We start from the raw sequence: 10,938 nt of genomic DNA, 5'->3' as shown, positions 1-10,938 counted from the left end.
TTATGTACTGGAGCATTTAAAACCACACCAACAGCTGCAATAGAAGTAGAAATGGGAGAAATGCCATTAAACTTAAGAAGAACAAAACTAGAAATAAATTACTGGTTAAATATACAAAGCAATAAAATCGATCATCCAACTTGGGAAATTTTAGGTCCATGTTGGGAAAAAGAAAAGAAAGAAATGAGGAGTTTTGGATGGAATATTGGAAATAAAATAAAAGAATTCAAGATTGATAGTTTAGAAATAAGTCAAACACCAATGTCAATAATGCCGCCATTGATTTTACCAGAAGCAAATGTAGACATGTCAATAATAGAAAAGAAACAAGACAAATCATACACGGTAGATAAATATTCAGTACAGATACATATAAACAAATATTACAAATATATTCAAATTTATACAGATGCGTCAAAGATAAATGGGAAGATAGGAGTAGAACATGTTATGTTAGAATGCCATAAGTATGAAAGAGAAAGAAGGTGTATGAAAGGAGAGTTTGAATGTTAAGGAAAAGATTAATTTGATAGATATTTTGAGGAAGAATTCGGGGAGTAAACGTATACAAATAATTATTAAATATTTAAAGAAAACTAAATTATTTCAAAGAATATGATTAAAATAGGTGTGTGTGTGAATGGGTGCATGATCTAGGGGGGTGGATTATAAAGATATATATAAAAATGGATGAGAGTATGTAGGTATATATAAATTGGAAATTAATTTAGTTAAATTATATATTAAAGGTAGGAGTAGGAAGATACAAATACTTATATAAGTTGATAGTCCATTTCGAACCACACTCCATACCAGTAGGTGGCGGTAATGCTGCTTAAAGTTTGTTGCCAACCGCCAATAAAATCAAGAAGAAGAAGAAGAAAAAACAACAACGTAAAGAAAGAGGCAAAACATTCCACAGACTCGGAGCCACTGCCTGGAATGAGCGATCCCCTCTAGTTTTAAAATAAGTGTGTGGGACCACTAACAATGATTGGCCCAATGACCTCAAACTATGGGTCGGAGTATGGAGCTGTATCAGCTCAGAAATGTAGGGAGGAGCTAGATCATGCAGGGCTCCAAAAGTAAGGACAAGAATTTTGAACTGGATTCTATACTGCACCGGTAGCCAGTGCAAAGCTGCCAATACTGGGGTAATGTGATCTCTTTTGTTTATGCGAGTTAAAAGCCTTGCAGCAGAGTTCTGGACAACCTGAAGATGGTTTAGCTCTATCTTGCTCAAACATGTAAAAAGACTGTTGCAATAGTCCAACTGTGAGGAGATAAAAGCAGGAATAATAATTTCCAACTCACCCTTTGACATCAATGGCCTTAATGTCATGATTTGTCTTTGGATGAACCCGGACACAGCACGCACGCACAGAGCTTGTTCTTGAAGTGAGTTTTATTGCACAGAGTGAAGGGTAAATGACGAGAAGAACCAGAGTCTTTATGGACGGAGATGAAGGGTGCGGAAGCTGGCTGACAGGAGGAGCGCGGGGAGACTGACCGGGAGGAGACTCTGGAGCGGAGGACTTGAGACCGTGAAGCAGCTGCGGGACCGGAGAGCGTGGAACTGTTGCAGAACTTGAGAGCGTGGAGCTGAGTGCAGGACTTGAGAGCGTGGAACAGAGTTGCAGGACTTGAGAGCGTGGAACAGAGTTGCAGGACTTGAGAGCGTGGAACAGAGTTGCAGGACTTGAGAGCGTGGAACAGAGTTGCAGGACTTGAGAGCGTGGAACAGAGTTGCAGGACTTGAGAGCGTGGAACAGAGTTGCAGGACTTGAGAGCGTGGAACAGAGTTGCAGGACTTGAGAGCGAGGACCAGAGTTGTGGAACTGGAGAGCGTGGAACTGAGTAGCAGAACTGGAGAGCGTGGAACTGAGCTGCAGGACTTGAGAGCGAGGACCAGAGTTGTGAAACTGGAGAGCGTGGAACTGAGTTGCAGAACAGGAGACTGACCGAGACTGAGCTGGAGTGAACACTACGGGCCGGCGACGAGAGCAGAAAGAGGTACGTTTAAATAAGGGTGGAACCAGGTGGAAGCAGTTGCGGGTTAATTGCAGCCTGCCAGGTGAAACCGATCAGGCTGCGCAGGAACGAGAGAGAGGGAGAGAGGCTCAGCATGCAGCCTATAAGCTGCATCCTGACACTTAATTTGGAGATATTTCTTAGTTGGAAATAACAGTTTCTAACTAATTGTTTGGAGTGGTTCTCCAAGGACATTGCTGCATCGAACACACCTAAGGTCCTGAGGCTCGGCTGAAGAGACACGCCTAAGTCAGCAATATATTGCTTTATCTGAGGGATATTACATTCAGGTGCGATAATTAGTGTTTCCATTTTCTCTGAATTTAGAAGCAAGAAGTTGTCACTTAACCACTGTTTAATACTAGCCAGACAGTTAGTTAAGGAAGACAATTTATGAAATTCAGTGTCCAGAAGAGCAGAAGGTCCCACCTATTTTCAAGAGTGTCTGGCTGCAGACCTCACGTTTCAGTCGCTTCTGCCTTCGTTCTCAGTCGCGTCTGTTTGCAGCCTTCCAGCTTCGTCCTGGGTTGCTTCCACTTCCTCCTATTTCTCTGTTGTCATTGGAAACGTGCAGATAATTGTAAACAAATCTGAAGAAATTCACTAAAAAATGCTTCTGTGTAAATGTTTTAAATGGTGTTTGGCAGGGATTAATAAAGTGATAAATAAATAAAAAATATTTATGAACATATTATGTTACCGCGGTTTTCACCGTTTATTTTTGCATGGAAACGCGCAGATAATTGTAAACAAATCTGAAGAAATTCACTAAATATTGCTTCTAAATAATGCTTCTGTGTAAATGTTTTAAATAGCGTTTGTTTGGCGGGGATTAATAAAGTGATAAATAAATAAAAAATGTTTATGAACATATTATGTTACCGTGGTTTCCACCGTTTATTTTTGCATGTTGCATGTTTTTGCAGGTACATTATTTGCAATACTGTACCTTAACTTCAATGTGCAATTACTTTCCACTGCACTTTAATTTGGAGAGCTTCTGCCAAACTTTATTTCTTAAACTGCTATACTGCACATTTTAGCCTAACTTATGTATATCTATCGTTAAAAATCATGTTTATAGATATAGTAATAGTCATGCGTATATACATTCTTAGTAAATATTCACCTGTAAACTCTGTTATAATAACAACCATCTAAATATTATGTTCATTGTACATATCTGCTAAAATTCTATTTTTATGGTGATATCCACTTGAATATTATACTCAGTACATATCCAGCTGTAAATCTGTTCATATTACTAGTTATTCTTATATTAAACTCATAGTACAAATCTATCTGTAAATTCTGTTTATAATAGTATTCATCTCTATATTTATTCAGTACATATCCATGTACTGCACTCATGGAACCATTGTATATCCTGCTGATATTGCACTTCTGGTTAGAACTAAACTGCATTCCGTTGCCTTGTACCTGTGGAATGACAATAAAGTTTAATCTAATCTAATGTTAAAATCTCTCTCTCTCTCTCTCTCTCTCTCTCTCTCTCTCTCTCTCTCTCTCTCTCTATATATATATATATATATATATATATATATATATATATATATATATATAATTATTATTTTTTTAAGAACACCTTTCCTTTCACAATTACTACTTAAACATTATTTTATACATGTTGTTTTACCAACTGTAAATAATCTTGCCTTGCCTTGCCTAAATAATCTGAAGTACAATCTAAAAACCATGGTTATGACTTATTTTCGCTATTCCCAGTCTAAAAGATATATCGCCTGGTGTTTTTACTGTAGCTTTATCTGTAATGTAACATCTCACTGTTTCTCTGCAAAATTCTTAAATGGGCCAGAGTGTTCAGTAATTGCTGTTAGTAACTTTGTTGTTTGCATAGTCTTTACATTATTTTGTCAAATTTTAATGTAAAATATTGTTAAACTGTCAAGGTGTGAGGACCGAAGAAGGAGGACCCAAATGCAAGACTTAACTGGTTATTTATCAAAGAAACTCAGGAACAAGGTGAAAAACATGCCTTCTTCAGTCTTTCTGCTAAACAATTAAACAGCATAAAATATACAGTTGTTAAAGTAAACAAGGCAATAAGCTACGGTTCCAAATAACCTGGTTGAAAAAAAAATAAAACAGCAACTTTACATTTGAAATACGATTTAAAAGTGAATTGTTCACTTTGTGCAATGGTGAGTAATGAACAGGTATTGAATGCAATGAAAACAAGTTATTTTCGGCATTCACAGTATGCCAAATACCCTCGACTGTCTGCGATTTCCTCACAAAACACATTCATGTCTTCAGGGTTCCTGAAAGCAAACTTGAAATTCTCCAAGATTAACTCCTTTTCATCTTCATCCACTTCCTCCTCACCCCAAAGCTTTTCATACTGCTGTACAGCCTCTGCCAGTTCCACTTCCCCCATCTTCAGTATGTCAGGCAATTCCACGGCATCAGAGAACAAGTGCAGGTTTGCGTTAACCCATTCTGCGGCCTCTTTACAGTCATTTACAATCCTGGCCTTCACTCTATCCTATAGAAGAGGAAAAGGACAAGTGCTCTTTCTAGTATTACACTTATTTTATACAGTGTATTACACACACACACACACACACACACACACACACACACACACACACTTTGAGTGATAGATGTTCGGCAGAGAAATAGTAATCAAACCTACCACTTCAACTGTTGTCTTCGAAGTGCTTTCAACGGAGCAATTTGTCCTTTTATTTTTTTTTACAAAAAAGGGTAAACGTTAACACTGATATAAATGTAGTCATAAAGGGGGAAAAAAAGCACAATTTAAGCAAAAATGTGTTTAATAAAAAATAAGCTAACCTCAGAGATATTCTCAAACTTTCGCTTCTTCAGTCTGAACACTGGTTGCACCTCACCACGCAGGAGGGCTCTTTACATCTCCGTCCAGTGTGCAAACATTTTATGATGGCTTAAATAAAATTGTTGAAGAAAATATAAATGTATTATAGGTATAAATGTGGTACAAGCATTTCAAGGCAATCAATTGTCAAAGCTATTGTGATATTACCATCCAAGGTCAAAATTCTCCATCAGCATAACACACCACCATCTTTGCAAAGCTGGCATGTCCATCTAAAAAAAAAAAATATATATGTGCATATATTTTTATTCTGCATCTCAGAGTGACATTAAAGAATTTCATGATTTTACTGAATGAATAGTAATCTTACAATGGTGAAATCAAAGGAGGCATCTAGTACTGTATAAAGGGCATACTATGAACACAAACATTGACGATTAAATTTTAATATTTCACAGAATGTACTTTCTTTACAGAGTAGAATACAAGCACAAGGAATTTGTGTCCCTACCATCACCATGAAGATGCCACAGTCCATCCCGTAGGGTTGTCTTGGAAAACCCTAGCATATCAGGAAGAGAGTTTAGTTCAGCTGGTTTTAGAGTATGGATAAATATAAATAATATACTGCACTATTACCTCAAATTCCAACCCAGTAGTCTCTTTCCATGGACCAGGATTTATTGACTGAGAAAGTTTTTTATAATTAAAAACACTACAGCATTAACATTTCTATGCAGCCATTATTATTTAAGTAGACGTTTTATGGTGCCAGTTTGTGAACCCATTTTCAGCTTTAAAAAATTTTAACTGTTAGATGACAAATTAAAAATTCTAAAACGAAATTGATATCAAATATTTTAATTCAAATTGCACCATAAAAAGGCTTTTGCGCAGATCAGAACATGATCTGGCATTATTACACACAAAAAGATCAGAACGTGATCTGGTGAAAAGGAACTTGAACATTGTTCCAAAATGTAAGGTTTAGTTTGTGACCTCAACAGTTCAGATCTCCAAACCCAGATTGTGCATTTGCACATTGTGACTCCAGAAAGACAATGTCTCTATGTGTTGGCTTCAAAACCTACATTTACAATAGGAGTTAATGACATTTAAACTAAACTTTTTAACACTTCCATAATACAGTAGATATTCTGCAGTCTAGAAACTGTCCTCATGAAAGCTACTTTCCCCCATTAGCATTATTACTTACAGACAACAGGAAATGTCCAGGTTTCCACACAGGTATAACAATGGCATTTCTGAAGTGTGCATCATTCTAATACATTCAAAAGACAACTGTAAAAATACATAGCAAATACAATTTAAATCTAAACCTGTAGAGCAGGTAGACTTACAGGTAAACTCAGAAGTGGGTTGGATGCAGTTGGGAGTCGCGATGTTGGAACCACATAGAGATCAGCTACAAAAATGCTCTTCCCCTGTGGATTATTTTGTAAATGTGAGCACAGTCATGATGATATTTTTGGAAATGCTATATTTGAAGGGGTTTCAACAAGACTAGCATGATACTGTGCCTTTCAATGTGTCAGAAAATCACGTAAGTCTTATGCACATCCTTTCGAAAATTTGCATTTTATACCTTTGATTGAATTTGTTCGATAAGCTCAAAGCACGCATTTCCAATCTGCAAAACAAACAAAAAGTTCAATTTAGCAGCCTCAACTACATACATACTTAACTCTCAAATAAATTGGCTACATCTACTTTCAACTCACTGTTGCGTCCATTTCATTGTTCAAACCAAGGCTCCAAAAGTCAGCACGTGTCAGGACACTCTTTTTTGTTTTCACAATCAACTCTGTCACTGGCTTCTCAATGTCCAACACGTAGTTGAGCTGAAGTGTACAATAAACAAAACATTTTTATTTGCCTTGAAGTACAGCATTGGTGTTAAAACTTATTTTCGAAGTTGTGCTACGTACCAGCTTCTCCTGGGTGGGATGACTTTGATCACTTGTCCATGATGCTCTGTATGGTCCAACGTTCTCACATTTTGTGATGGATTTACAATGTTTTCCACATTGGTCATTGTCTATCAAGAAAAGTTAAAGTAAATAAAAACAAATCAATAAAATTGATATGAGATCATAGTACCCACCTTTCTTTGTGTCGGTATAAAGCCCTTGTTGCGAAGGAGTTTCAACTAGTATAGATTGTGTGGCCTTTTCAGGATACTGCGGTTCCTGATGCTTTCAGAAAATAATTTATAAATTTAACAAAAAATACTATTTGTCACGTTAACACTATAAAACAAAAATATTTCTATGACTTCATATTTACCAAATACTGCATGTCCAAAGGCATTCATGGTGATATCCTGCAAACGATGCGACTTATGTCCACTGTGTAGTTGCTGTTCCAAAAGCTTTGTGTTTGTGTTAATGTTTCTTTGATTTACTAGGCTTCTCATCAAAAATATGTGGGTGGATGGTGCCATGTTATTGAGGAAGTAGTTGTTCTTCCGCATACTTGAAAAAAGTTGCTTGGCTACCTGGCTATTCAACGAACTTTGCAGTTCTGTGACCAGGTTGATTCTCCTCAACACTTCCTGTGGATCTTTGGTGTTGGCCTCATGGAATTTATAAGACATAATGGTTTGAGGAACCAGTGAATGGATGTCCCTCTTCATCTGGATTTTCCATAATTTCAGTCAGCCACGGTAGGAAGATCTGAAGTTTTTTTTGCTGAGCTGCGGTCATGTTGTCTTGGGTTGACGCAGCCAGCCTCCCTTCATGTGGCTTGAAAGGTATGGAAGTTGGAAAACGGAGGTTGACATGAGTTGCCAAACCCCAAGCAAAGTCATAAACACAGACATTTGGCAGGTGTTTCCAGGACATGAGAAGATCTGCAAAATCCTTTGGAAACTCTGCCCTCAGGTTGAACTTTAAACTGTAGACCACACTATGAGGGCACAAAACCACTGACCACTCACTTTTAAAGAAAATGGCAACAAGAAAGTTGTTAGGAAGTGCTAATTGACATTTGAAAATGGCTTTTAAGAACTATATGAAACCCTTACCGGATGCTCCCCAGATTTTCTGGAATATATTGTCATACGTGTGCCTTGACTTCATCTCATCCCTTAGTCTTATAACAAGATCTGTCCGTGATCCCTTTGAATCCAAATTGCAGGCTTTGCATAGCTTGCGCACAGTTGAAACCTTGTAAAATAAAGATTAGAAATTAAATAACAACGCACAATAAAATCCAAGCATATACATCCATTACAGAAGTATACCTTCTGCTTCATGAGCTCGTCCACTAGACGGTCCTCTGACACCATGCTGACTTCAGCTTCAGTGGAGGACTTCTGAAAAGTGGAGGAAACTTTTTCAAACTCTGTGTTCAACACCATTTCTGATTTTCGTGTATTCTTTCCAATCCATGGGGCCCAGTGCTCAAAACTAGGATTCACAGCAAAGATGTTCTTTGCACGACCTGAGAAAGATAGACCAAAGAAGATATTAATGAAAGAAAACTGCATAATAAACAAGTGAAGTACTTTTAATAATAAAGACAAAACTTTAAGCATGTAAATACTCTGAAAGAAGCCATGTGAAATCATTTCCAACTGAACAGAATCCCAGAAATCTTCTATATTCACTTTGCCAGGGAAATTCTCAGAGGGCTGTTTCATGTCACTCACTGAAAGATTAAAAAAATTTTAACAATGAAACGAACATCAAACCAAGAAAAAAGATCAAACACTCATCTATTCTGACTAACCGGGCAAGTTAAACACACTTTTCTTGTGGAGGTCCATCACAAATACTGGAGGATAATAGCCACAGCACACGCAAGAATAGGAATATGCATGGCTTGTCAATGCCTCAAAGTGGCAGTAAGCATGGAGAATTGTATCTCTGGGAGGAAATTTGACCTTCCTCAAGCTTTCCAGTGAGTCTAACACCTTGGAAACAGAAACACTGTTCTAAAAGAGAATGAAACAATAAATAAATATGTTACTTTTACTATGTATATTATAGCACAAACAGATAATTTGATAATTTCTCCACTTACTTACCTGTAGGTTGTGTCTCAGATATATACATAGCTTAAGGTTTAAGATAACATGGTCATCAAAGTTGTGGAGACTGTCCTTCCATTCTTGGTATCTGTATATCATGCGGCACTGTGGACATTTCTGGTAACAGGTGGAAACATCTGGTGAAAAAAACAAACATGAATTAAAACTTTAAGCAGCGATGGACGGGCCCTCGCACGTGCAGCACTTCGAGATGTGAGACAGCCCAACTCTTTGGGAAACAATATATATTTAAGCCTATTTAATAGAATTTCTTGGCTTAATTAATTAATATGTGTACAGGCCCAAATAAGTAATAACCATAGTTACCATCACAATTTACTAATGTCATAATATGAGGTGAAACTTGAATAACTTACTTTACTCCATTCATGGTGAATGAATGGAGTCTTGCTTTTCCGGAAATCTTTATATCTTTTTCCAGATGTACTGACCCTGGACACACAGTGCAAATAGTCTCTGCTGGATGCAACTCTGTAATGTAATCTGTCATTGCCCTAGGTTTCATAAGGTCATCTGTTAGGTTGGCTGGAAGCTTTTTATGACTGTGTATGTACTGCACAAGTTGCTTCAAGTCTTCAGCCAATGGTGGATAGATAGTGTTTGGGAGCTGTTGAGTTGCAGTCTCTGTTCTGAACACGTCCCGGTTGTTTTGAAACAAATGCCATTTGCCTATGTTCTTGTGTACACATGACATTCTTGGCTTAGCACAAGGACAATGCCACGTGTTAGCTGTTGAGTTGTATGTCACCATGATCCTCCCAAGGCGACTATAGTGATGTAAAGTAGGTTCATAAATGGAGAAACTAAAATGCTTGGGGGGTTCTGTAAATGGCACTTCAACACAGAAAGGGATATGATCTGCCTGTGCATTCTTTAGCCTTTTCACACATGTTGCTTTTTTAGCCTCACCGAAGAATTTTAAGTCCACCATTTCAGTTAAGACATCTTCATGCAGATACTCTTCTGCAGCTGTTCCACTGCAGTACTCTAGTGAGCGGATGTGTTCACAATGGCTAGATGGTAATCCACTTCTGAATGCCATCATATGATACTGCCTGCAGTTTTCCAACTCACACTGAACTTTGTGCTGATGACCCCAGGTTTTGTTTTGTACATGTATGGGCACAGAAAAGCCGTGACTTACTTTTTGAACTACAGAGATCCCATTTGTGGCATCCACACAGACACTTTTCAGATGTTCAGTAACTGTTATGTCCTTTGATTTTTCAGTGTGTTTTCTCACAATATGTTTGGCCATGTTTTTTTTATAGATAACATTTTGGCAGTGAGGACATTTCACCTTATTTGGAATTAATTTAGTTTCTGTCTCCTGGGCAGTTTATTCTGGAATCGTTGTTCCAGAATAAACTTCAGAGGGACCAAGAAGTGAATCTTGTTTAAAATTAGTTAACTCTGGAGAGAATGTGGTTGGTGGAAACGGGGGAGACATCGTGGCACTTGAGTCGGTTTGAGCTGTAGATGCAGATAAACTAACTTCTAAGTTGTGTTCCAATCAGGGAGAAGCTGAGGTAAATGTTTGTTGTGTGGCACTTTTGCAAGCCTCCAGATGTCTTTCCATGTCTTTCTTGGTTATGATTGTTTTGTTGCAAACAGGGCAATGAAAATGACCAGAATTCCTGCATTGCAAATTGCACTTACAAATCTTCTTATCTAGGAGATCAAGGAAACAAAAACAACATTTAAATAGACTATGACGAACACGAACACAAGTAAACATATAAATAGACAGATATGGCTATACTTACCTTGAAATGTAATGGCATTTTTTATGTGGACTTCTAGATGGCGCTGAAGCCTGTATGGTGGGCTGGGTTTATATGTAGGACAGAGGGGGCAGTGGTAAAGTTTGCAACATGTTGTGCAGCGTTTAACTGCAGGCTTTACATCAATTAGAAATATGGATTGATGCATCTCTACAAGACAGAAAGACAGTTACATATGTTACAAATGGTTATGTTACATAAACATCTAG

General features: G+C 37.6%; 2 long non-coding RNA genes across 2 annotated transcripts; both read right to left on the bottom strand.

Moving 5' to 3' along the window:
- Positions 1 to 4,026: 4,026 nt before the first annotated feature.
- LOC118560179 lies at positions 4,027 to 5,140 on the bottom strand. The gene is made up of 4 exons (XR_004929144.1): positions 5,078 to 5,140; positions 4,870 to 4,978; positions 4,709 to 4,754; positions 4,027 to 4,558 (listed from the first exon to the last, which is right to left on the bottom strand). It is a non-coding gene; the product is annotated as an uncharacterized LOC118560179 (long non-coding RNA).
- Positions 5,141 to 6,456: 1,316 nt separating this feature from the next.
- On the bottom strand, positions 6,457 to 9,258 carry LOC118560178. Its single transcript, XR_004929143.1, has 6 exons — positions 8,922 to 9,258; positions 8,136 to 8,828; positions 7,178 to 8,058; positions 6,820 to 6,929; positions 6,613 to 6,732; positions 6,457 to 6,521 (listed from the first exon to the last, which is right to left on the bottom strand). It is a non-coding gene; the product is annotated as an uncharacterized LOC118560178 (long non-coding RNA).
- Between the last annotated feature and the right edge of the window lie 1,680 nt (positions 9,259 to 10,938).

This window comes from Fundulus heteroclitus, unplaced genomic scaffold (genome assembly GCF_011125445.2).
Source record: "Fundulus heteroclitus isolate FHET01 unplaced genomic scaffold, MU-UCD_Fhet_4.1 scaffold_40, whole genome shotgun sequence".
NCBI lineage: Eukaryota > Metazoa > Chordata > Actinopteri > Cyprinodontiformes > Fundulidae > Fundulus > Fundulus heteroclitus.
This window is presented reverse-complemented; position numbering and strand designations above follow the sequence as displayed.